This window comes from Panthera uncia (genome assembly GCF_023721935.1).
Source record: "Panthera uncia isolate 11264 chromosome C1 unlocalized genomic scaffold, Puncia_PCG_1.0 HiC_scaffold_3, whole genome shotgun sequence".
In the NCBI taxonomy this organism is placed as follows: domain Eukaryota; kingdom Metazoa; phylum Chordata; class Mammalia; order Carnivora; family Felidae; genus Panthera; species Panthera uncia.
This window is the reverse complement of record NW_026057584.1, coordinates 46811146-46838580: the sequence shown is the minus strand read 5'-3', so window position 1 is coordinate 46838580 and position 27435 is coordinate 46811146. Positions and strand designations below refer to the sequence as shown.

The 27435-nt window shown below is 35.1% G+C and overlaps 1 long non-coding RNA gene across 1 annotated transcript in view; it reads right to left on the bottom strand.

Annotated features, from left to right (window-relative positions):
- Positions 1–25416, bottom strand: part of LOC125911498 (uncharacterized) — a 70476-nt gene extending 45060 nt beyond the window's left edge. The window contains exons 1-2 of the long non-coding RNA XR_007454337.1: positions 25144–25416; positions 18793–18896 (exon numbers count right to left, since the gene is read on the bottom strand). This is a non-coding gene — a long non-coding RNA (uncharacterized LOC125911498). The remainder of the gene's footprint in view (positions 1–18792; positions 18897–25143) is intronic.
- Between the last annotated feature and the right edge of the window lie 2019 nt (positions 25417–27435).

Genomic DNA, 27435 nt, shown 5'->3' with positions numbered 1-27435 from the left:
TTTCCACTTCCTAAGGCTCTGTCTTTACTTGTACAGTTTCTTATCAAAGCCAGCAGACATCCTACATCTGTCTTCAAATCCTTCACAGAGTTTTGAAGTTTAGGAGGAGCTTCGTATGGGGTTATCTCTCTTTGCTTCGTGTAGCCTGAAGTCAAATAATTTGAGTGGAAGAAACACTAAAAACAAATAATATATTGTCTCATGCCTTTGGTTTTTCTTCCTTTTCTAAATAAGACCGCATTGTATGGTGGTCTGTGGAATTTTACAGTTTCCTACAGTGAAAGAAATGCTGAGCAGACCTTTACTATTCTTCAGATATCTGGATCCTTAAGATAAATGTGGCGTTTGCATTTGGAGGCAGCTACCGTTTGGGGCGAGTGAGGTGATTTGTCAGAATACTTCATAAAATTTCAGAAGTACTTTATTATGGTTTGACATAAGTCATTCTGTCTGCTCCTGAATTAAGGGTGAGAAAAAACTGGCACAACAGCATGAGTTAAAGCACTCCATGGGTCCCCATTTTGTATAGAATTACTTGGTGTTAGACAATATCCTGCAAGTTTTAAATCATTCTACCTAGCTGAGTAATTTAATCCTAGAAATCATTCAGAAAAAAAGAGCGAAGAAACACCATTGATTTTCTTAACAAATGATTTCTTTTCCCTTTTACATTCCTTTAGTTTTCTGTGGTGTTATGTAATATGGACAATATCTATTTCTCTATCCTGGTACAGGCGTCTATGACTGGCCTGAGGAGAGGCAGAACTCTGAATCAGGAGGGAGCTATCTGTATTCTAATCCTGGTTCCTGTCCTGGGTAGCCATCACACCCTTTGGACACATTAGTCTCTTGGTCTGCTCCTCAGGTGGTGATACAAATCCCTCCCCATTTCATTATATTGTTGTTTCTATGTGTCTGTACATATTCTGAGATGTAAATTTCTCTATGAATATTAGAAAATAATAGTGACAGTAGTCTTGAACAAGATGGGCATTGTTTCTGTCCTCAAGGATCTGCCGGAAGACACAAATACTTGGCAGCCGTTTGAGGAAGGGTGTGATAAACTCAGCACTAGGAAGAGTGAAGTCACATATTATTCTGCAGACTAAGCCTCTCCTCAGTGGTGCAGGGCTGAAACTCACTCTTGACGTCAAGCACTTCAGAAGGAAAAGGTGCAAATGGTGAACTAACTGGGACAAAAAAATAATTCACAAGAAAGACTACTCTGTCATCTGAGGTGTGAGGTGGGCTGACTTAGACCTTTTTCTCCCCTTCCCTTCTTCCCCATAGGCAGGTTGCTTGTGGACGTTAGCTTTTATAGTTTGTTCAGCTGAAATTGTCCCAGTGAGATCTCTTTACTTCTAGATCTCTTTAATGGTGCATCTACGTGGTATGCATCTAACAGAACCAAATTACTTCATCTCAAGTAATTCTATTCTCCATTAACCAGCCCCCCCCCCCCCCCGCCCCCCGCCTTTATGCAAGAGTTAGATTCTAAGGGGCCAAACAAGTGGTGTGTGTGCCTGGCAACATAATGAACAATAACTGGTCCCCGAGATGTACCAATGGTTCTGCCATTACTTTTATAGAAAATGTCTTCAATCTATTTGCATTATGGACTTAATTTGTTTCAAGTGAGAATTGTTTTTGATGACCAACATTTTAAAACAACTTCTTAGAGACAATTTTTTTAAATGGAGGATCCAAAATATATAGAATCTAATTTAATCATATCACCTTAATTTCCCTCAAGCTCTTCTCATGTAAAATAAGGGGACTGCATTAACTGATTGCTCCTCCAGATTTCTCATGTTAGTTTTGCCTTGAGTCTCTTAATTCTGTTGTTCCTCCTTTCATACCTCTACATCTTCTATTTGTAGTGGAAATTTTTATCCAATTGGGTAGTGAAAACTCTTACTGGGTGGGCAGTGGGGAAGATGGGGAGGCTCAGAGAAGGAAAAGGGACATAGCAATGAATTTCTATCAGTTCTTTCATTATTAAAAGGTCAACCATGTGGTTCTGGTGGAAGAAGCAATTTATAAAACAAGGAAATTTATAAATCAAAAGACTAGGTCAGAGGAACACTTGGCGCTGATTATATTCCTGGTTTGTTCCTTTTCTGAGTTTACCACTGGTGTTAGTGGTTTCTGAATGTTGCTCAGCTTCTGCTTCCTCACACTTAGGAAAAGAATAGCAGGCATTTTCAGTAAGACTCACAGGGAATATTCTCTGGCAATCTAATAGAAGAAGCAGAGCAAAACTGATGTAACAGTAACTAAGTGGTCAGACCAAAGTGATCTCTTTTTACTGTGTCAAATCTCTTTATTTCAGGGTCTCTCTCAAAGCTCTGTCCTGGATCGCTCTCTGTTATGAATTTTTTTTATTTCCTTGGATGCCCAGGCTATTTCCTTTTCACTGACTTAGGAAGTTTCTTTTTCTGTCCAAGCCATCAGGATTAATGACTCTTTTGGATAGTCGGCTTGGCCTTTGCTCAGCTTCTCTCCAGGGTTTTGCTCTTAGTCACCATGGTTTGGGCCCTATGATTTTTAGTGGAGTGAGTGTTCATCCCTTACCAGCATCCCAATTTTCCCACCCTGATATTCTAGGGCTGTGGCTCCCACTTGTGTACAAGGCAACTATTCAAGAATATCAAATGGTGGTATTTCCAATGATAAAAATTAATAGTAAATATTAATTATTTAGAGGAGAAAGAGATACAGTTGGGAAAAATTCTTAAAGAATAAATAACTGGACAGACAGTTGGAGGTTTTTTGAGATTGGGATAAAATGAGGGAACCACTACCAGAACCCTAAGCAAGATTGCATGTTGGAAAAGTGTAACTGGTAAAATCCCATTTATCTTCTGGGCATGCCTTATCAAGCTTACCCATTTATTCCCAGACCTTCTCCTCCATCACCATTACCGAGTTCTTTAGTTCTTTAAAGGTAATCACTGGTAATATTTTTCTATTACCTCAATTATATTCTATAATTCTCAATTATAACCACTCTTTCCCCTAATTATCATATTCCTATTTCCCAGATTTGTTTATCTCAGCTATACATTAAGTAATTGAAATTAAGATGGGAATAACTGGTAGAATTATTCTGCCAGGAAAATCTTTTATTATAGAAGAGGAACCTACCAGTCCAAATAAGACTCTAATTTGTAGACTGCGTCCATGTGAGATTTTGTGTATAAAAACCTTTCTGTGCATCTTTCCTAATCTCACATGGTTGACCCATCCCTCGGGTTGTGTCCTACTCAGTTTCCAAAGAAATTAAAAGACATGATATTGACATTGTTGTGAGCATTACAGTTAATAGGCACGCTTGCCTCCTCTTTACATTTCCAAGCAGCTCCACACTTTTTTTTTTTTTTCACTAAACGTGGCAGCCTTGGGAGCACCGCTGGTAAGAGAAAAGGAAAGCATTCCAGACTTTTTGTTCTTATTCTAAGATATGGGTTAAATTGACATAAAATTACCCAAACTTATTTTGTGAATAAGAATTACTTTCTGTCACGGTTTTATTCAAAAATAGAGAGGAGAAGCTATTTAGAATGGTTTTCCCCCGTACATGTCTTTATTTAAAGTTTAAAATATGAGTATTTAACATTTCCTTTTATTCTCAAATAGAATCCTGAAGGGAATTCTGACAATTTTTGTTACAGACACCTGGGTTATAATATTTGTTCCAAAATAATCTCATAATAATAGTACATATGACTTTTTTATTTTCAACTATCCAATTTGAGTAAATTATACAAGTCTTCTGAGACTTAGTTTCCTTATTTTTAAGGTAAGGGAGAGAAGATTAAATGTGATGATGAATGCAAATTATTTGGTATATAGCAAATATCTAGCTATTATAATTAAGAACTGGTAATAGTGATATAATTTTTCATTAAGAAACTTGCATTAAATAAGAATTATGCCATGTTCTGTGAGTGTAATTACTGGATGAAAAGTGCTTTTGGAAAATTACTCTGGAGAAATGCATTATAATTATCAAAAAAAGTATATAATAATTTAAATATTTAAAGAAAAAGTAAAATATTAATATTAAATATTATTGAATTTTCATATTCCTTAAGGATGTATAGTTATTAATTATTTTATCCTCAATTTGATAGCATATAAATTGCATAATTCCAGGGGTCTCTGTATACCATAAATTTAGAGATTCATTGAGGACTTTATGAAATCATAGATAATTATAGGATAGAAAGTTGCAGAATAGTCAAGAAAGAGACAAAAGGGGGAAAAGAGGAGGAAGAATACAAATGAAGGGGAAGAAAAAATTAGATGTGTTTTATAGGATATGATTTGGAGAACTTGCCTCATTATTAAGAAATTCAAATATCAAAAGGACTTATAAGTATTTATGTAAGTTACCTTTTTATAACTATGACTTTTAGATATGCATATGTTATAGTTATATGTTATAGTCAACTCGTGATTAATTAGTGGTAAAATATTTTAATTATCTTAGAATAATAAAAATTAGAAAGGAACTTAGATCCATAATCCAAAATGAGAACATATGCTTTCTAAATCACTGACTTTGCTTGCATTTGATTTTTTTCTCAGTGTGAATTTCAAATGTTTTTTTCTTTGAAGAAATCAGAGTTTTAGAAAAGCATAATAAGAAAGAAAATAATCACTCAACCTTCAAATCAGACATAACTATCATTTGAATTTTGATATTCATTATTTCAAAGTATTTTCACAATGCATGCACTCAGATAAACCCATAAATATCTTTTTAAAAAGAAAACTGGAATGATACAATTTACATATATTCTTTTAGAGTTTTAAAAATGAGACAATACAAATGTGTAAAAACACAGAGCTACATAAACACTTTCTATAGTTGCACTATTGCTCAGTGTAGCTATAAATGTTTATTTAACTTATCCACTCCACTTGGATATTAGGTTAATTTTCCTGATATAAATTTTTCTTCCATGAAAATACATACATTTAACCTTGTTAGTCTCATATCTTTAAGATAAACTCCTGGAAGTGGAATTTTGGGGGCACAGGGTAAGTTGAATTTAAAATCTATGTCTGTGCCATTATCATCAATAGCTTTTTCTGAATCTATGCCTGAATCTGTAACTACAGATTCAAGAAAATCATAACAATTATATACCCATCATTATTATATGACAGAGCAGTGGATATTTCCCTTTTGACCTAATTAATTATTTTTTCAGCTCTGAAATAAAAAAAAAATAATGTTTATTTATTTTGAAAGAGAGAGAGACAGACAGAGCATGTTGAGCAAGGGAGGGGCAGAGAGAGAGAGACATAGAATCTGAAGCAGGCTCCAGGTTCTGAGCTGTCCGCACAGAGCTCAACAAGGGGCTTGAACCCACCACCTATGAGGTCATGATCTGAGCCCAAGTGGGACACTGAATCAACTGAGCCACTCAGGTGTCCCATTGGTTCTGAAATTTTAAATGTTTGTGACATCTCATCTATCTTTGTTTACCTTTATGGTTTGTGCCTTGGTGTCATGCCTAGGAAAACCTCCCCTTGCCTGACTGAACTCTAAGTTTTCTATTTTCTTTGCATGAAGGAAAATATTTTACATGGCTTCTCTAACTTCTTAACAGTTTAGCAAATGTCCTAGAAACTTCTAGGCATAGATGGAAATTGTGCTTTCTTTTCTTGGGAGGCTAGCTGGGCAGATCTCCAGTTAGATTATTTGAGCTAAATCGATGTAATATTTATCTATATACTTATAATATATTAAGCTGATAAGAATACTTCAATGAATAAGATATTTAAGTGGGGGTACATTATCTTAAGTGCTCTTCCCCACCCTCATCTCTATCCTTAATAGCCATTTTGGCTTTTGTGAGGCTGGAGAACAGGGAAGTTAAAGGTAGTTAGGGACAGAGAGTAAGAGGGAAAGAAGAGTAGCACTTGGAGTAAAACAAATATAGGAGAAAGGAAATGTTCAAGAAAAAAATTGGTTTCATTAAAAAGATATCACATATTATAATATCATCTCAATTGCTGAATTTTACCAGTTTACTTTTTTATATGCTATGGTTGATCAGATAACTCATAATCATTCAATACCTTGACTTGAATCCATATTGTCTCTCTCTGTCAACCCTCCACTCCTCTCCTTCTTGTCTAATGCTGAATATGAGGATTTCTAAAACTTGTGACTAGATGCTTTTATTTCCTAGTGAACTGGAAAATTAATATGAGTTTAAGCTTCAAAGTTCTCTTTTGCAGAAAACAAATTAAAAAGTTTAGAAAAAAATCAGTGTTTATATTTATTATCCTGACCAAGTAGAAAAGCCATAAAGCACATGACTTGTTCTAACAAGAAATAAAAATTACCCAAAATGTCTTACTTATAAAGACCTGAGTTGAAAGGCTAATATGTGTCATAATTAATGACACTTCTTCAGAAAATAATAATGTTAACAGCATGGCCCTTAAGCAAAATTTAGATCCTAGAAATTTTAAACAAAAAATTTAATGGCTACAAGACCTGGATCTAAAAGGTTTTTTTCTTTCTTTTCCTTCCCTTCCTTTGGCAATGGTGTTTAGAGATAGCAACAAACATTTTCTCAGAAGAGGGACCCAAGTTCAAACTACCCAAACAAAACAAAACTTTAATTAGTGGATGAATGACATATAAAGGTAGTATTTATGTAGTATATGTTATGTAGTATACATATGTGAAGATTTATCATAAATTCTCTTTTTCTTATTATGTGCTCAGTATTACAATCTGCAGGATGAACTGAGAGGTTATCAGAAATAATATTTTAAAATACATTTCTTTTAGGATTTCTACCTATCTTCAAAAATGTCTTAGTAGGTAGCTAAGGATGTAATTCTGTTTATTAGTATTTTGTGAAATCACAGATGACAAGACATGATAACATTTTCCTGCATCATACTTAGAGAGCTATGTCATTTATAGGTTGATAATTAAGATACAAGAGAGAAGGCAGCCAAGCAATATTTACATCCTTAGGCACAAGATGGATTCTAAAATATCATAAATAAGAAAGGATATGCTTACAATGAAATCTAATATTTAATGTTAAATGGATAGAGAGAAATGGCTCCAAAAATAAATAACAAGGTCAGAATCCATACTTAAATGGTTGGTTAGGAAACAAAAGCAAGAAATTAAGTAGCAAACAGGGCTGAGTAGTCATTATCAATTAGGTGAAAGGCAGGATTAAAAGACAGGACAAAGATAGCCTAAAATTTCTGAGGTCAGAAGAAATATGATGGCTTATGGGGTTTGTTAATGTATAAGACCATTAAGCCCTCTTAATCTTTATCAGAGCCTAAATTTCAATGTACAACACCTTTGAGTGAAAGAACCAAGTCTATTCATCCTTATGATAAATAAGGCTGCCTGAAAGCAATGATGTGCCTTCCAGTTGGGTGAATGACTCAGCACTGGGTCAGTATTCTCAAGAGAGATGAGTTACATAAGATTGGAAAATTTCTCCTGTGTTTAGTGGTTTAACTTTATCACTCTCTCCATTTACCAACCTTTCCCCATCTGATGTGAAGTCATAGGTACTATCAGTGGAAGCTCTGATCTAAGACAAAGTGCATGCTTTTACAATCAAAAGAAGTATTTAGATGTGGATCGCATACACATATGCTTTATTATGTCTGTGATATCATTTTAAATGTGCCTGACCTCAGATTTCATTATGTCTACTAAGGGTTCATATCCTCTCCACACATAGATCAAACTTTCAAGTGAGTGTTTTGGAAGAGAAAGAGTTGAAGAAGTGAAATGGAGGAGAATTTTCTGTAGAGGAACTTTCTTCTTTATCACTATTAAGATAGAATGTTAACATAAAATTCAGGGAAAATACAGTCTTTGGAAAATAAGAAAAAGTGTATAGACTTTTAATCTTAAAGCCTTTTTTGGCACAAAGTGTAAAAATTTTTAAATTTAAAAAAAATTTTAAATGCTTATTTATTTTAAGAGAGAGAGAAAGAGAGAGAACAAGCAGGGGAGGGGCAAAGAGAGAGGGAGAGAGAGAATCCCAAGCAGGCTCCACTCTTTTAGCACAGAGCCCTAGGCAGGGTTTGATCTCACAAACTGTGGGATCATGACCTGAGCCCATAACAAGAGTTGAGATGCTTAACCAACTGAGTCACCTAGGCACCCCAAAATATTTAAAATTCTTATATATCAATTAATTATATTTGATAATCATAAATCAAATAGAAATAACTGATAGAAAATTTCATAGCCATTGCAAGATCACAGAGGAAATAAAAACTTGCTTAAAAGCACTGCGCTCTGGGGCGCCTGGGTGGCGCAGTCGGTTAAGCGTCCGACTTCAGCCAGGTCACGATCTCACGGTCCGTGAGTTCGAGCCCCGCGTCGGGCTCTGGGCTGATGGCTCAGAGCCTGGAGCCTGTTTCCGATTCTGTGTGTCTCCCTCTCTCTCTGTCCCTCCCCCGTTCATGCTCTGTCTCTCTCTGTCCCAAAAATAAATAAACGTTGAAAAAAAAAAATTAAAAAAAAAAAAAAAAGCACTGTGCTCTTTTGTTTCATTATTTTTTTTTAATGTTTATTTATTTTTGAGAGAGAGACAGAGCATGAGTTAGGGAGGGGCAGACAAAGAGGGAGACACAGAATCTGAAGCAGGCTCCAGGCTCTGAGCTGTTCGAGGCAGGGCTTGAACTCAGGAGCCGTGGGATCATGACCTGAGCTGAAGTCGGACCCTTAACTGACTAAGCCACCTAGGCACCCAAAAAAAGCACTGTGCTCTTAAAGATACAGGATTTCCAAGAAATTTAAAAAATTGTGTTAATAATCTCAAAAAAAATTAAGGACAAACTGAAAATAAATGTTTATTTTAATGTTGTCAAACTCTATACTATGGGTCCATGTTTTCTTTTCTTTTTGCCTTACTAGATTAAAATTTTTTGAGGGAGGGGCTCTGTCTTCTTTAGCATGTATCCTCTGAATCAGCCCAATGCCTGGTTTGTAGTAGGTATGCAATAAATACTTTTTAAATTAAAGTGTAAAGGAACAAATGCAAGTTAATTATTTGAAAAAAGAAATCTATATTTATCAGATTTTCTCTTTGTTTGAGGGTATGGATTTCTCTGAACTTGTTTTCCATGCATTTCCTGAATTTATTACAATTAAATATTAATAAAAAAGTCACCATTACTGAAAACGCAGTAAAAAGTTATATCTTAATAGGATGGTTGTGTAATTGTATTTCAGTGAGATAAAGTCTCAAAAGTGTTTTTTTTTTAGATTAATGCCTTGGAAATACTTCACAATTCCCTAGACTCCATGCATTGTGTTTAAGCAGTTCTTAAATGTTTGAGATGACATAAAATAACTGGTCAATTTTTACATTAAAATATGTAAACACATATATAAACATAAATATTTACATATTTATGTATAATATAAATGCATAATCTTCAGTTTGGTTGTTAATTCATTATAGCAACCAACACTGCAAATATTTTTTAATTTATCTAGAATCTAGATGATACATCTAGAAAAGGAAAATCTCAGAAATCCTTTCTGTAAGTAATTATTAAGTAATAAAACATATTGCAATTTAAACATTTGATCAAATCTGTAAAAATACATTTCTTAAAATAATCCTTTAACTTTTTTCTAGTGCTTGTAAGAGGCAGTTAGTATTTTATTACCAACATGTGCCTTCGTAAAATCAGTTTAGATATTTATAGCAAGAGCCAAACATAGATTGCCTCAATCTTCTTATGACACATCTACAGAAAGAAACACAAGGGAAACTATCAAGTGTATTAAGCATGACATGCAAGGCCATCAAAGACCCACCTGTTCTCTTATGCTGAGTGAAGTGGACACTGATCTTAGGTCATAAGTAGCTGGCACAGTGTGCTTCCCACAAAAGCCTGACACGCAGACCTCTTTCTGGAGGTATAAGCATGTGTGAAGATGTCGTCATCTAATTGCTTTCCTTTGCATAATATAGATGATAGCCTTAAATAATGTGACCAATTTTCTACTATTAAGTTCAGCTCATTTGCTTTAATTTCTTTATTCATGGAATGGAAACTTGACATTCAAAATCTTTAGTTATTTGCTCAGACTTATCCAATCAGGGGAGAAGAGAAATTATGTCAAATCCAGAAGAACTTGATTTAGGAGACATGAAAACTTATAATAAGAAAACAAGCAGTCGAGGCATTCTGTCATTGCCCATCATCTAGCTACAGGAGCTTCCTGCCCCGCACTGCGTTAGCAAAAGCATCTTCATAGGTGGCATAAAACTGCATAGAACTATACACACATGCACATATACATGGAGATGAGTGCATGTAAAAAATGGTGAAACTGAATAACATCTCTAGTCTAGTTAACAGCATCATACCAGTGTCTATTTCCTGGTCTTGATATTGTTCTACAGTTCTATAAAGGCACCATTGGGGGGAAGCTGGGTGGAGGTTACACGAGACTGTTTTCTTCAAGTTACTCTGAATGTGTAATTACTTCAAAATAAAAAAAAATTTTTTTAAGCCATCTAAAGAGGGAGAGACCCTGGGGTGCCTGGCTGGCACAGTCAGAAGAGCTTGGGACTTTCAATCTCAGGGTTGTGAGTTTGAATCCCACACTAGGTGTAGAGATTACTTAAAAAAATAATAAAAAAAGAAAAAATAAACAGGAGGGAGTCTATTTGATGACAGTGGCCCTAAATCAAAAATCAGAAACACAGTAAGACCTTGAACAAGTCATTTTGCCTCAGATTGATGTTTCATTCTTTGTAAAAATGTGGTGAATGGAGTAAAGGATTGGGGGGTACTTTTAGCTTATATTTGAGATTCTAATTTGAAAGGCAGAATTGGTGAAAATTTTGTGGTTCAGAAAACCATTTTTGAGCAAATCAAAAGTTTTCATAAAATAATTTTCTAAAGGTAAGACATATTTGAAACAAAATTACTATAAATATATAGTCATTCAGTGAATAATATTTTAGGAGCTTTTACCATAGTGGCTCTCTGTATAGATGAAAACATGTTCAAATATCCTCATCAAGCTATGCTCCCCTTTGTAGTTTGCTAACATAGGTAGCCTGTTAAGGTTGTTGCCATATATTATTAAAATTACATGTGATAGGGGCGCCGGAGAGGCTCAGTCGGTTAAGCGGCCGACTTCGGCTCAGGTCACGATCTTGCGGTCGGTGGGTTCGAGCCCTGCGTCGGGCTCTGTGCTGACTGCTCAGAGCCTGGAGCTTGTTTCAGATTCTGTGTCTCCCTCTCTCTCTGCCCCTCCCCCATTCATGCTCTGTCTCTCTCTGTCTCAAAAATAAATAAACGTTAAAAAAAAATTTTTTTTAATTACATGTGATGGAAAAATTGATTAACCCAATTTTAGTCCATATATACATACAAGAGTTAAAAAATATGTATGGCTTCAAAAAACACTTTGCATGTTTTCAAAATTCAATGCTTTAAATATTTAATTTTTAGGATAAAATTTTCCCATCATTTACTTTGAAAGTCAGTTTTAGAAAACACTCATAGCACTTTGTGAGTGTCAGCAACTTCATGTACATTGTGTCACTGAATGCTCACCACAAAATAGGAAATAGGTTTTATTATTCCCTGAGGAAATGGAGGCAAATAGTTTAAGTTTCATGACTAAGATCTCACAGCTGCTAAGTTTGGAGCTGAGAGACGACTTGTCTGACTTTAAATGTGGTGCTCTTTCCACTGTGCACTGTATCCCAGAGAACAAGGATAAGATCTGCTGTTTGATGCATAACTTTATTGAATATTTCAGGTAGTTATCGTTTACTGTAAATATGTGTCCGTGGATACCATCTTAACCTAGGGGCAAACCATTGTAGCTTCTTTAAAAATAATTATTTCCAGTTTTTATTTAAATTCTAGTTAGTAACTTATATGGTAAAAATGACTTCAGGTGTAGAATTTAGTGATTCATCACTTACATATAACACCCAGTTGTAGCTTCTTTTCTTTTTAATGTTTATTTATGTATTTTGAAAGAAAGAGCATGAGCAAGCTGAGGGCCAGAGAGAGAGGGAGACACAATCTGAAGCAGGCTCCGTACTGTCAGCACAGAGCCTGATGTGAGGCTTGATCTCACAAGCTGTGAGGTCATGACCCGAATTGAAATGAAGAGTCAGTTGCTGAACCCACTGAACCACCCAGGCACCTCTGTTTTCTAACTTTTCGTACCTCTTATAGACATAAGATCAAAGTCAAACTTCATGTGCCAGTTTTAGATATTGAGTTTTAAATACTTAGGTTGATTTCATTTCCAGATACCAGTAAAGCATAGTGTTTAAGGGCATAGGCTTTGAAGACAATAGGCTTAGAATGAATTCCAGCCAACATTATCTAGTTGGGAAACTTGTTTCCTCATCTGTTATAAAAGGAATCATATCTACCTCAAGGAATCATACCTTACCTTGTAAGGACTGAAGTTAGATTATTTCACTTAAAGGGCTTTACATCCTGACTGGTTCATGCTACTTGCTAATAGTTATGGCTATTGTTTTTATAATTATACATGATAGTTAGATGAAAATGTGCTCCAGTGTATCTATGATGCAGTTTTATCACAGACTTGAAACCAGAAAATCATATCGATACAATTTTTTTTCCATTTTTTTAATCTTCTAATTTGGCCAAATCTGTAAGTATCCAACTATGAAGCAAACAGTGGCTATAGAACTATTATTAATGGGCTTTTATGTGAAAAATACCTGGTCTAGCGAAATTCCAACTTTAGGTGATCCACAGCTCTCTGATTATTTAAGGGATCCTTTCATTGGCATAAGGCTGAATAACACTGCAAAAGGAGGGCTACATTTTTGCCTACTGGCTTCCATGATAGCAGGCAGATGTCTCCTGTCCTTTAGTCTGCTTTAAGAGAGTCTCTATACCAGTCGGTGGGATTCTAGTACCATCAAACTAGCCAGAGAAAATTCATATAAGGATTTGGATAGACTCTGTTATGAAGACAGGGATGGCTCCCAAACCACACTGTGCTGGATTGAGTTTTTCAATGTTACATCTCAGGATTGTTACCTTTTTAAAATCCCACATTGCCATATAATTGGATGGATTCTATGTGGATAACACCTAGGAAATAAGTCATTTTCTACGACATCTCAAAGTCTTACATGGCAAAATGAGTGTAATCATAACAAAGTGTCTCATAGTAGCAAGATGCATGGAAAGGTCAATATTTTTGTGGTACCTTTTAAACAAGATACAAATTTCTATAAGTGACATCACCACTCAATGGAACTAAAGATAAAGTAACATTCAAAATCAACCTCCTCCTTCGGATTAAGTAATGAAGATAATATGAATTAGTAAAAGACTTTCATATAATCTTTCTATTCCAACAATTTCCTTCTTTCTGCCTTTCTGTCTCTGTCTCTATGTGTGTATGTGTTTCAGCTAAAGGGTTTGAAATTATAAGTAGGACTCTCTATTGAGTGAAAAATTTAGAATGTTTGATGATAATTGTCACTAATGACAGAATGGAAAGTGAGCAAGGAGTTAAATTCTTCTCTCATCACATAAATAAGCACTTCTCACTATGGTTTTGAAGCTTAAATATGGCCATTACATAAGCAGACCAGAAGGAAATAATCAATATAAGACCATAAGCAATGTATATAGTGAAGGATATACTTGATATTTCTTGAATCAAGAAATCTGATTTCTTGGATAAGGAAAATAAGAATATGATGCTGTATGAACTTCTATGCATACCATAGGTTGTTTTTTTTTTTTGGTTCCATAGAGAATATGCATATAGATATGTTGGGGAGAAATCTCTAAAGTTTACTAAAATTATATTAGTAAATGTTATCATAATAAAAGGAAAAATAACACTTTTGGCAAATTTTAGTTACAAAAGATTCTGAACACAGAAATTTACATATTGGATTTTAAATCTCCTGAGAATTATTAAAGAATTGTGATAGCACAATGTTACTAAAAAGTAAACAAGTCATGTCATTTCACACCAAATTATGTATCAAAACATAGTAATATGTATTGTTAGGTTCTGAGAGTTAAGAGAGCTGTTAAATTGTAGCACATGGGGCTTCTGGGTGGTTCAGTTGGTTACGCACCTGATTCTTGATTTCAGCTCAGATCATGATCTCATGGTGGTGAGATCGAGCCTCAAGTCGGGCTTGTGCTGACAGTGCAGAAGAACCTGCTCGGGATTCTCTCTCTCCTTCTCTCTCTGCCCCCTACCCCCCACCCCAAAATGAATAAACATTTTTTAAAAGTTTCAGAAAAAAGGCTACCAACATGAAAATTCCTGGAGAATATTTGCCTATTTTGGTATGTATAACAATGATGTACTTACGTCCGTCCTTTAAATATATCATGTCTAACCCATTTGGTAGTTAGATCTAAAAGAAAATAACATGCTTTCATCAAAGGTTTCTAAGAGTTTTTTAAACACCTGAATTGCTTGGCATTGCATTTTACCATTTATTTCTTTAAAAAAACAAATCTCAGTCTTGGGGACAAGAGTACTTTATCCCAAGCAGAAGCTTGACATTACTAGAGTTTAGTGATTCTTAGAACTTAGGGACAAAAAACTAATATTATAGTTTCTTCATATATTTAGAAAAATATTTCTATAGACATTATCCAAGCATGTAAATAAAAAGAAGAGGCTCTGTATTTCTTGTTACCATTATCATTTAAAGCCATTTATGAAATCTTAGTGGTGGCAGGGAACTTTAGCAGGTTTCCAAATTGAAACAAAAATGATTAGAAAAATGTTAGACGAGAGGTATCTGGCTGGCTCAGTCAGTGGAGCATGTGACTCTTGGCCTCAGGGTTGTGTGTTCAGGCCCCATATTGGGTGTAGAGATTATTTAAACATAAAATCTTAAAAAAAAAAAGTAAAATGTTAGATGAGAACTTTGAGATATGGAAAACTAAGTAATTTCACATAAATATGGCTGCTTCAACTACTTACTTTATTCCAACCAAGAGATGGAATAGCTAACATAGAACTGTGGCTATCAAATTTTATTGACATTGGAAGGGGAAAAAACTAATATATGCCTTAAAAATGGCTCCAAAATCATTTTTGATTTTCTGGTGAGGAAGATTAGGTATAGTGTTACTTTAGCAAAAATTTCATTCCCTCTTCCCTCCTTTCAGACACTCTCTATTTTACTTATTTTTCCATGTTAATTATTGTCTTTCTTCTTATCTAGAATGTAAGCTCCAAGGCTAGGAATTTTTATGTTTGGTTAGTTGGTACATTCCCAATATCTTGAAGATTTCTGACACACTGTAATCATTTAATAAATATCTATTAACTATTTGAACTGCAGTAATTCTTTTGTTGATGTTTAGTTATTAAAACCTGTAAACTGAATTGCTTTCAGTGCATCACCACATATGTGGGGCTAATGAAATAATACTCAACAATATATTTAGAAGGGTGCATTATTACTAAAAATGTAGAATCTTCTTGTCTGATCTTTTCCCATAGCCCGTGCTCACCTTTTCCACAGAGGAGCCCCTAATTATTTTTCCTTTACTGATTTCTTTCTTTCTTTTTCTTTTTTTTTTTAATTAACGTTTATTTTTGAGAGAAGAGACAGACAGAACATGAGTAGGAGAGGGGCAGAGACAGAGGGAGAGATAGGATTTGGCCAGGCTCTGAGCTGTCAGCACAGAGCCAGACATGGGGCTCAAACCCACCCACTGTGAGATCGTGACCTGAGCTGAATTCAGACACTTAATGTACTGAGCCACCCAGGTGCCCCCATTGATTTCTTTCCAAACATAATCTCCCTCTGCTATTCATCTATCTTCTCCCCAGACTTATCTTCTCTCCCATTTGAACCAAACTTTACCCAGGGAGGTGGTAAATGTCCTAAGAGGGAAGTTCCAGGAGTTACCTTCCTTGACTCCTGGTTTTCCTTAAAAATGCCAGTGTAGGGGCGCCTGGGTGGCTCAGTCGGTTAAGCGTCCGACTTCAGCTCAGGTCACGATCTCGCAGTCCGTGAGTTCGAGGGTCTCGTCGGGCTCTGGGCTGATGGCTCAGAGCCTGGAGCCTGCTTCCGATTCTGTGTCTCCCTCTTTCTCTCTGCCCCTCCCCCGTTCATGCTCTGTCTCTGTCTCAAAAATAAATAAACGTTAAAAAAAAAATTAAAAAAAAATGCCAGTGTATAAGTTGAAAATTCAATAAAAAAGTTTCACATTTCTGGAGGATTCAAAATGGTGTAGGAATATTATTATGTTGATTTAATTTTTGTATACCTTTATGTGGACACAGACCATTTCATTCTTTTTTTTAAACAAAATTGCTTCAATCTCAAATCTACTCTCCTGTTCTTTCAAACACTAGATGTCTCTCTAGTGCCAGTCTCACTTTGCTACGTGTTAGTTCAGCCTAGAGTACACTGGATTCCACAGCAAGGAGACATTTATTTACCCAGTATTGGCCCTGAAGAGACAGGGGCATTTTCTATAATGTGTATCCTTTCAGATTCCATATGTTCATGTGGCAAAATTTTAGTCATGGCCCTCTCTGATTTACAGATCTGATAATATTATTTTATACTTGTATAGCAGTAGAAATTTTAAAAATCCTCTCACATGTACTACTTTATTCTTCATAGCAGTTTTGTAAGCCAGGTATTATTATTATCTCTATTTTTACAGTTGGAGACACAGGCCCCAAATGTTACAGAACATTGATAAGTTGACATAGCAACTAGTCACTGACCCCATGTTCACTCACTGATTCTCTGATTCCAAATCCACTTGCTTTTTCCTCTCCATAAAACTGCCTTTGCCTGGATGAGCACTTTTAGAGGATTCTTTGTTATATATATGGGTCAAGTACATTACAGCTCTGAACACACACAGCATAACATAGGGCATTTTTAAGGCAGATGCTAGTTGTTTCCCTTCTGGTAATATAAAGCTAGTTATAGTTTCCCTTCTGGTAATAAAAAGGTGTTACCGCATTTAATTCTTTCATAAAAGTCTACTAGAAAAGCAAATGTGTTTTAATTAACATTTCTAAACTGGCTTATATGTTCAAATAATATCTAGGGGTGAGACTGCCCCCACCCCCTCCCCTTTAGTCTGAACCTTGGGTAACCCGGTCTGTGATAAGCTTTAAAGAGGTATACGTGTGAGACTGCATTCCTCTGTGTACTTCACTTGCTGCCAGGAGAAACATTTAATTTCCTGATGGGAGAACATTATCTTTAAAGGAAGAGTCCCATTCTTTCTATTGTTACTCTGAGGTTCTCTGGATGATTTCAATCTCAAGAAAGTACAAATAAAGACTCCCTTAGATTCTGCTTAAATAAATATATATAGGAAATGTTCCTTTTCATTAGTTTGTGTATTTTACATGATAATAAATCAGTACTTTTTTGATATGTTAGTAACACCCATGGGCATTTTTGCAACTGTGTCTTAGTGAAGTTATTGCTACATTACTTTTCCCAAAAAGCACATTAAAATATAGGAAAATGTGAAATTTACTGTAACATCTGACTAGCAGTTATATATTCTTTACAATTAGAGCTTCAAAACTTACATATAAAACCCCTAATTTTGAAATCTTGTGTAAGGAATGCGCAGAAATCTATTACTTACTGAAATTTAAAGTCCTGAGCACTTAGTGAAACTTCCAATTTTTCTTCTTTAATATAAGAGTAAATAATTGCTCTTGAATTAGAAAAGGGAAGATGTGATCATTTTATTATATAGGATAGGTATTTTAAATAAAAGCTATACATCTTCATGAAGAATTCTGATTTTTATGTTTTAGTTTTATGTACAAATTATTTTTGCCACCAGTCAAGAATTTAATGATACCTATTTCTACAGCATTCTTGGGGGGTTTGTTTATTTTTCAGGTTTTCCAATTTTCAGGATGATCTATATTCACATAGCTCTTTTTATATAATGGATTTAGTTCTCCATTTCCCTGATAGGGGGTTTGCTTGACAGTCAAGAGTATCATCTTTGAAGACAGATCTGTGTTTGAATCTCCATTTATTGCTCATGTGATCATGGAGAATTTACATAACCTATCTATGGCTTTATCTCATCATCTATTAAGTCTTGATAGAAATACCCAGAGTATTTTGGGTTGGAGATTGACTAGAAGCAAGATTGGTTGGAAGGATGAGGTGCAGTAATGTTAAGCTAAGAGACTAGAATATGGTGAGTATTATTGGGCCAATGAATGGCCCAACGATTGTCATTTATGGCACTTCTCTTGAAAAAAAACATGTCTATTCTCACAACTGGTTGATGTCTTCTCCCAGCATTACATGTTGTTGCTTATTAGTCCACTAATAAAGATTATTTAAAATGCCTCTTCAGAAGTGCCTGGGTGGCTCAGCTGGTTAACCATCTGACTCTTGATCTGTGCTCAGGTCATGATGTCACGGTTCATGAGATAGAGCCCTGCATCAGGCTCTGCACTGACAGCACAGAGCCTGTTGGGCATTCCCTCTTTCCCTCTCTTTCTGCCTCTCTCTCTCTCTCTCTCAAAAATAAAAAATAAAAATAAAATAAAATAATAAAATAAAATGCCTCTTCAGAGAACATCATAATGAAGCAATGATAAGTGCATTATTAATATGCACCTATAATCTCCTTAGGAGAATATATAACAAGATTTTTATAAAAAATCCTTGATCATCCTTGGAACACTTTACTTTAAGGAACCTATAAAACATAGCTTCATTTTTTTTAAAAAGATATACATACGTCGTAAGTGAAGAATTTAATCAGCTTTACTCCAAGCATAGCTGAATTGGCATTTTCACACCCATTAGTCATTCAGAGGCAGTGCTTTTCTTTAAAAGAAGAATCTGTTAGAAAAGAGATGGTTAGTACAACACCATGATGTGTTGGTCTTTAAGCTAGCATTCAAAATAATTGATTGGATAGGAAAAGATACAGAGAACAAAAGGAAGGAAAATAAATACTCATTAACTCAGCAGGGTTAAAGATGAAAAAAGGAAACAAGAGGAAAGAGTTTAAGACTAGGATGGACAAACAGAATCGATTGTTCTACTAATGTTTACAGTGGCAGCCAATTCAGTAACAAAAGCTTATCCCTCCTTATACGCAGTGGTTTAGCAGTGAGGCCAACATAGAGAAGGACATTCTCTCTTTTTAAGTCCCCAAGTAACTCCTATGAAACAAAAAGCTGGTATCAACAATCATTTTACTTTTCACTACAATATTTTTGTGTATTATAATTAAAACCATAGTTTACTAAGAATATAATTATCTAAAACTTAAAAACATGAGGTTTTATCTAGAAAAAGGAAGGATAAGTAAGTTTGACTGCATAATACTTTAGTTTTAGAGCTTCTGGGTTGTGAAATATTTTGAACTCAGAAGTGGAATGTCAGAAATGGGCTTTAATAAAAATAATTACTTTTTATTTTAGAAGTATGATTTAAATATTTTATTAAAAATGACAGTAAATTTTATGGATCATATAATCCTTTTCTTTGAATTATTTATAAATTTGTGATATAAAAACAATCATTTTCAGCAATTTGGAAATGTTCTACTTAAAAAATCCTCATTCTCCTTTTACTTCTTTTTCCACCTTGTCTTCCTCCTGACTCAAAGTTTAAATGGAACTGAAACACGTGACATTAGTTGATTTGGGATACTTTATAACTAACTTTCCCCTCTGGAAATGTGGGTTCAAGTGCATTTTAAGTCACAAGTGGAATGAGTCAGATGACCCCAATTTGTTCTTCTGTGACTTTCCGTGTTGATTTCAGAATGCCTCTTGCCAAACTCTATTGGGAGGAGTCCAGTGATGAAATAACAGGAGTTGAAACCTGCTTGTTTAGAACATAGCTTTAGCTACTATTGATATATTCTCATTTTCTTTAGTTAAGAAATTCAGTGAAAGTTAGCAAGAGAGCAGGGACCCAATCTTGGAGACAACCCTACTAGAAACTAGTTATAAGTTTGCGTGTGTGTGTGTGTGTATGTGTGTGTGTGTACATGCAAATGTGTATTTGTAAGATTACAAATAATATTTTAATTTTTCTTACTAACAAAGCTCATTTCACCCCAAAATGTGATTTTACATCCTAGATATGTGATTTAAGAAGATGGTTACAGAACCTGGGGTACCTGGGTGACTCAGTTAGTTAAGTGTCCAACTCTTGATTTTGGCTCAGGTCATGATCTTTCAGTTTGTGGGACTGAGCCTCATGTCAGTGCAGAGCCTGCTTGGGATTCTCTATCTCTCTCAAAATAAATAAATAAACTTTAAAAAAAGAAAGAAGATTGGTTATGGAACCTGAGTTAGTCAGTCTGGGTTGCTATAGCAAAGTACCATAGACTGGGGGTGGCTTATACATAATAGAAAATTATTTCTCACAGTTTTGGAGGCTGGAAGTCCAAGATCAGGATGCCAAGGTAGTTTGGTGAGAACCTTCTTCCAAGTCACAACTTCTCATTGTATCCTCACATGATGGAAGGGATGAAGGATCTCTGTTGCATTTCTTTTATAAGAGCACTAATTTGATTCATGAGGGCTCCACCCTCATAACCTAAGTACCTCCCAAAGGCACCATCTCTCTCTCTTTTTTTAAATTTTTTAATCTTTATTTATTTTTGAGAGAGAGACAGAATGCGAGCAGGGAGGAACAGAGAGAGAGGGAGACACAGAATCTGAAGCAGGCTATAGCCTCTGAGCTGTCAGCACAGAGCCCGACGTGGGGCTCGAACTCAGGAACTGCAAGGTCATGACCTGAGCCAAAGTCAGACGCTTAACCAACTGAGCCACCAGGTGCCCCCAAAGGGCCCAGCTCTTAATACCATCACATTGGCATTAGGATTTGCCACATATGAACTTTGGAGGGACATAAACATTCAGACCATAGCAGAGACTAAAATTTGGAAGTGTCTCAACAGTGTCATTGCTTTCAGATCACTAATAAAAAGTTAAATACAGGTATATGAATTTATTTAAATACATTGATTTTACCCTATATAAAGAGGATATAGGGCTTTAACAGATAAAAGCTATACTTTAATGTTGGACATTTTGATTTGAACTACATAGAAATGATGGACAAATATAAACTGTTTTTTTCAATATGTGATTAACTCAAAGAAATTAATTATTCAAATGGCAGAAATGAGAGGAACATTTTAAGCCAGTGCAATAAGGAACAGCTGAAGTCATAGTCGTCTATGTGGCAATGGGGCTGAAATAGTATATATGGACCTTAAAGACTGAAGGTTTGGAATTTTAGCATCTAAATGGAGATTTGGAGGTAGGGCTTCAACGAAGACAGAACCTGTTAAGGTCTACTCTATCTATGACACAGGGATTACCTAAACTTTGCCACTAGTCTAAGGAAGTAGTAAGGAGTAGTGTTATTAAAAATTAGGGTTAAGAAGAAAAACAAAGTTATGGTAGAGAAACTGAGAACCCAATCCAAACCAGACTTGGACACTAACATCCTATATGGGACACAACCCTAAATTAAGAAATTACCTGGGACCTCAGCAGAAACAAAAATAAAAACTTGTAATTCTATCCCTTTCTAAAATGTTATTTAGGTTTTATTGGTTTTGTAGAGAAGCAACAACTCATTGGGATATTAACATTTTATTTTTTAATAATTTCTTGTCATTGGCTTCTGAAGATCCAGAGACTGACAGCCTTCCAGTTTCTACAGTTGCAACCATACAAATGGGTGCTATTTTTATGGAACACATTAATTGGTTCTTCAGAGAGTCCTGTGAGTGTCTTTCCTTTGTGTTGTCTCTGATGTAGAAATCTGGCTTCGGTTCTTAGTCCTTGCTTTCCTTTTTAGCTCTAGTTATAATCCGTGTACTGATAAGACAGCTAAGGGCTTTAGAAAATTCTGAGAAACTAACTCACTCCCTGCGAAGCCAAATGGTGGAAGTGCTGGCTGCTTCACTAACATTTTTTTCTTTTAGCATGATTTTTCCTGGTCCCTGTTTCCATATCACAAAAACATCAGGCTCTCTCCGGCCAAATGAATAGCTTGGATAAGTTTAGATGAGAGATACTCATGATTAACTGACTTACAGGAAAATAAGTAGTTTGGATAACCCCAATTTGTTTTAGTAATTCTGTTTCTCCCTTTCCTGGCTTCAGGGAGGAAAAACATCACATTTCTTCTACACAGAGGGGTATGTGAGGAGAAATAAAAACTTTCTTCATGAATTGTGTACCCCACAAAAATTCACGTTCCATTTTCCTAAACCTCCTCTTATATTGAATGAAAAGTGGGGGTTGGAGTATTCGTTTTGCAGAAAAATTGCCTTTGAACAATCCTTTCATGCGTGGGTGACATCAATAGCTGGAAAACCAGTGTTTTTAGACTTGCGGTGCTTTGTTAGGGCTTTTGCCTCAACTGTAAGGCTTAGAATCCGTATCTGGTATCCAGAATCAAATAATATCTTGTTATAGAAGAGTAGGGACAAAATAAAAACGTACTGAGAAAACTTAGGACTGAGGATCATTACTCAGACCCACTAAAGGGAACATCAAATGATGCACTTTAATTTTTTTTAATGTTTTTATTTATTTTTGAGAGAGAGAGCATGAGTGGGGAAGGAGCACAGAGAGAGGGAGACACAGAATCTGAAGCAGGCTCCAGGCTCTGAGCTGTCAGCACAGACTCAGGGCTCGAACTTATTAGCTGTAAGATCATGACCTCAGTCGAAGTTGGATGCTTAACCGACTGAGCCACTCAGGCACCCCTCAAATGATGCACTTTATAAAGAACAGGGAACAAAGAAGAACAGGATGCAAGAATCAAAGAAAGTGATTAACATGTGGATGAGCATGTTTGTAAAAAACTGATTAATCTATAGATGAATCTAAGTAAGCAATGAATGCTAAAAACAATAATAAAAATAATGCCTTATTTTGAGTGCCTTAAAAACAGGGCTCAAAGTGCATGGAAAATCAAATAAATCATTGGAGCTCAAGCTTTTTCAGATCCTTTGATTTTCTGGAGGAGTTAGTAATACTGACTAAATTTTTATCTGCTGGGTCAAGATTGCATGTTGATTAAGGATAAACACTGTACGTAGAGCAATAGAGTGTAAAACAATAACAAATCAATAAATGTTTCTGCTGTTCAATAAAGGAAGGAGGAAGAATATAAGCAAATAAATATCACGAGAAATAAAATTAAAAAATAAGCTACTAAAGTAAGTTAAAATGAAGCAGTAATAATAAATGCTAAACTACCAGCTAAACTTAAATAAATTTAGATTTAAGTCTAAATTTACTTCTTAAAAGATAGGTAGTTTCAAATTAGATTTTTAAAATTCTGGGTTGATGGAAATACACTTACATATGATGATACAGAAAATACTGAAATGGAAAAACAGATACAAGCAAAGCAAAGATGAACCCAACTAAATTTGTTTTTGCAATATTAATAAAAGGCAAAATAAACTTTGAACCAAAAAAGGACTTAGGTGAAAGAACACCATAATTCACTAGAGAGATACATCACTGAATGTATATATACTGGAAAACCTGCAATGCCTTGAAAAGTGCATAGAGCAAATGTTAATAGTATTAAAGTTGAAATTGATAATTATCCATTGTATTGGGAGATTTTGATACAACTTTTCTGGAAAATGACAGATTTTGCATATATCAAAAATTAGGATGCATCTAAAGCACTACCTTCAACAAATAGGGAGACAAATTATTTCCAAACACCTATCGAATATTTTAAAAATATGCTAAAAATTTACATACAGGACAATTTGCTCTTTTTGGTATAGAGTTCTATGCATTTGACACATGCATACTGTAGTATAAACACCACCATAATAGGGGCGCCTGGGTGGCGCAGTCGGTTAAGCGTCCGACTTCAGCCAGGTCACGATCTCGCGGTCCGTGAGTTCGAGCCCCGCGTCAGGCTCTGGGCTGATGGCTCGGAGCCTGGAGCCTGTTTCCGATTCTGTGTCTCCCTCTCTCTCTGCCCCTCCCCCGTTCATGCTCTGTCTCTCTCTGTCCCAAAAATAAATAAAAAATGTTGAAAAAAAAAATTAAAAAAAAAAAAAACACCACCATAATAAAGATACAGAACAGTTCTATCACTCCAGAAGAAATAACCTCATACAACACTTTGTAGTCAAACACTTCCCCTGGTATTAATGTCTGACAACCACTGACTGGTCTTGTAACTCTGTAATTTTGCCTTTTCTGGACAGTAACATATATGGAATTATACAGAATATAGCCTTTGGAGAAAAATTTCTTTCTTTTAGTATAACGCATTTGAGATTCATCAATTTCTCCCATGTATCAGTAGTTCAATCCTTTTTATTGCAGAGTACTGTTTCATTATATGGAGGTAGCACAATTTATTTATCTATCCTCCTGTTCAATGACATTTATGTGTTTTCGGTTTCTGGTGATACTAACAAAATTGTTTTAAAATTACTGTAGTATTTGTATGAATGTAGTTTTCATTTTACTTGGGCAAATGCCAGTGTGTGATATTGCTAGGTAATTGTTGTGGTAAGTGTATATTCAACTTTTAGGAGTTATTTTCTAGAGTGGCTGTGCCTTTTGCATTCCTACCAGCTATGTGTGAGAGTTCCTGTTGCTTTGTGTTCTTGTTAGTACTTGGTATTGTCAAGTTTTGTAGAAAAAGGCATTCTAGTACATGTGTATGGGTATCTCATTGTGATTTTTATTTTTTTTCTTTTTTAAAAATTTTTTTAATCTTTTTTTTATTTTTGAGAGAGAGAGAAGAGAGAGGAAGAAAGAGAGAGAGAGAGAGATGAGAGAGAGAGAAACAGAGAGAAAGGGAGACACAGAATTCAAAGTAGGCTCCAGGCTCTGACCCGTCAGCACAGAGCCTGACGTGGGGCTTGAAGTCACGAACCACGAGTTCATGACCTTAGCTGAAGTTGGACACTTAACCACCTGAGCCACCCAGGCACCCCATGATTTTTATTTTCATGTTATCTTTTGTACATACTTCAATTTCAAGTTGTGTCATAATCCATTCAGGTTGCTATAACAAAATGCTAGCTATATTTTATAAACAAGATAAATTTATTTCTCACAATTCTGGAGACTGGAAGTCCAAGATCATGGTGTTTGTAGGTTTTATATGGTGGCTGGTGAGGGCTCAATTCCTGGTTATAAGAGGTACCTTCCTGCTGTGCTCTCATGTGGTGGAACGGGCTAGGGATTCTGTGAAATGCTTTTACAGTGCGCTAATCACATTCATGAGGGTCCCATCATTATGACCTAATCACTTCCCCGAGACTTCCATTTACTAACATGTAATCATCTTTGGGAGTTAAGATTCAACATAAGCATTCTGGAGGCACACAAATATTCAGACCATATCACTGAGGATTTTTTTACATTTATGTTTATTGAGACAGTGTTTTTTTTAATTTTCTTTTTCTTTTAATATCTCTGGCTGTTTTTGAAATCAAGGGAATGCTGACTTCATAAATAGAGTTGGGAAGTGCTCCTGCCCTCTCTCCAGCCGTTCCATTTTTTGCAAGATTTTCTGTAGAATTGGTATTATTTCTTTGTTGAATACTTGGTAGAATTCACCAGTAAAACCATCTGGTGCTAGATTTTTCTTTTTTGGAAGATTTTAAACTACAAATCCAACTTCCTTATAGGGGCAGATATAGGCTATTTACTATGGAGCAGGTTTTGGTAATTTGTATTTTTGAAGGAAGTGATCCATTTCATTTAAGTTGTCAAAATCATGGGCATAGATTTTTGTAGTATACTTTCATTATCGTTTAATATCTATGGAGTCTGTAGGAGTATCATCTTTTACATTCTTTATATTGTTAATTTGTGTTTTCATTCAGTTCAAAATATTTTCCAAGTTTTCTTGAGATTTCTTCTTTAACTCATGGGTTATTCAATTTTCACACACTTTTTCTGTTACTGATGTTTAGAGAATATAATTTGTTTAATTTGAACTCTTCCAAGTTTGTTAATGTTTGTTTTATGATCTATCTTGGTGAATGTTTTATGTTGTACTTGAAAAGAATGTATATTGTTATTGGGTGGAATGTTCACATGTCAATTAGGTAAAGTTGGTTGATAGTGTTATTCAGGTTTTCTACGCCCTTGATGATTTTGTCTCCTTGCTCTGTCATATGTATTAACATGTATATACACTTAAACTTTCCCAGAAAATGTTATAAATTTTACTTTCAAAAGTAGTATAATTTAATGAGCTGAGAAAAGAAAAATAGTAAATTGTATTTATTCAGATATGTTTCATTGCTCTTGCTTTCCTTTTCATTCCCAAAGTTACAAATTTCCCCTCTGGTATAATTTCTCTTTTTTATTTGAACTTGGACTGTTTGAGATTTACTGAAATTCTTAAATTTTTTTTCTGTCAATTTTTTTTTCATCAAACATGCAGAATTTTTTTCAGTCACTATGTCTTCAAATATTTTTCTGCAGCAACCTCTACCTCCCTACTTCATATACTCCAAATAATAGATCTTTTGATATTACTATCGTATTATCCTCAGGCACAACAGATTCTAGTCATTTTTGTTTTCAATCTTTTTCTCCCTAGTATTTAGAATGAATAACTTTTATTAACTTATCTTTAAGTAATCCTACTATTTGTATTGGGCTAAACAAACCAACCAATGGAAAGGAATAAAAATGCCAGAGAAAGATTTATGCATATTTAAGAACTCTAGTGGCGGCAACTAATTAGTTGTGAAAGAGCAAAGTTTTTAATACATGGTGCTGAGTAAAATTAATTCTTTGTTAAAGGAATTCTCAATTTGTACCACATTAAAAATAAAGTCCAGGTGAACTGAAGACCCAAATGTGAGAAAAAATTCTTTAAAACTTTTGGAAGGAAATATATCTTACTTTTAAACAAAAACATAATAAGCACAAAATGAAAGGAAATCATCTATAATCTTGTTTAAAATGCAAGGTTCTGTACTGTAAGATACCCTGAAAAAATTTAATAGAAAGTAATAATCTTGAGAGAAACAGTTTATAACACATATAAACAGAAAAACTGGTATCTTAGTATAGTAAAAATGTCTCAAAATGAGTAAGACAAATTACCCAATTGAAAAGTGGACAAATAGGGGCACCTGGGTGGCTCAGTCAGTTGCGCGTCTGACTTCGGCTCAGGTCATGATCTTGTGGTTTGTGAGTTTGGGCCCCACGTCGGGCTCTGTACTGACAGCTCTTGCTGTCATCCGGAGCCTGCTTCCGATTCTGTGTGTCCCTCTCTCTCTGCCCCTCCCCTGCTCATGCTCTGTCTCTCTCTGTCTCAAAAATAAATAAAACATTAAAAAAAATTTTTTTAAAGAAAAATGGACAAATAATATGACTGAAATGCC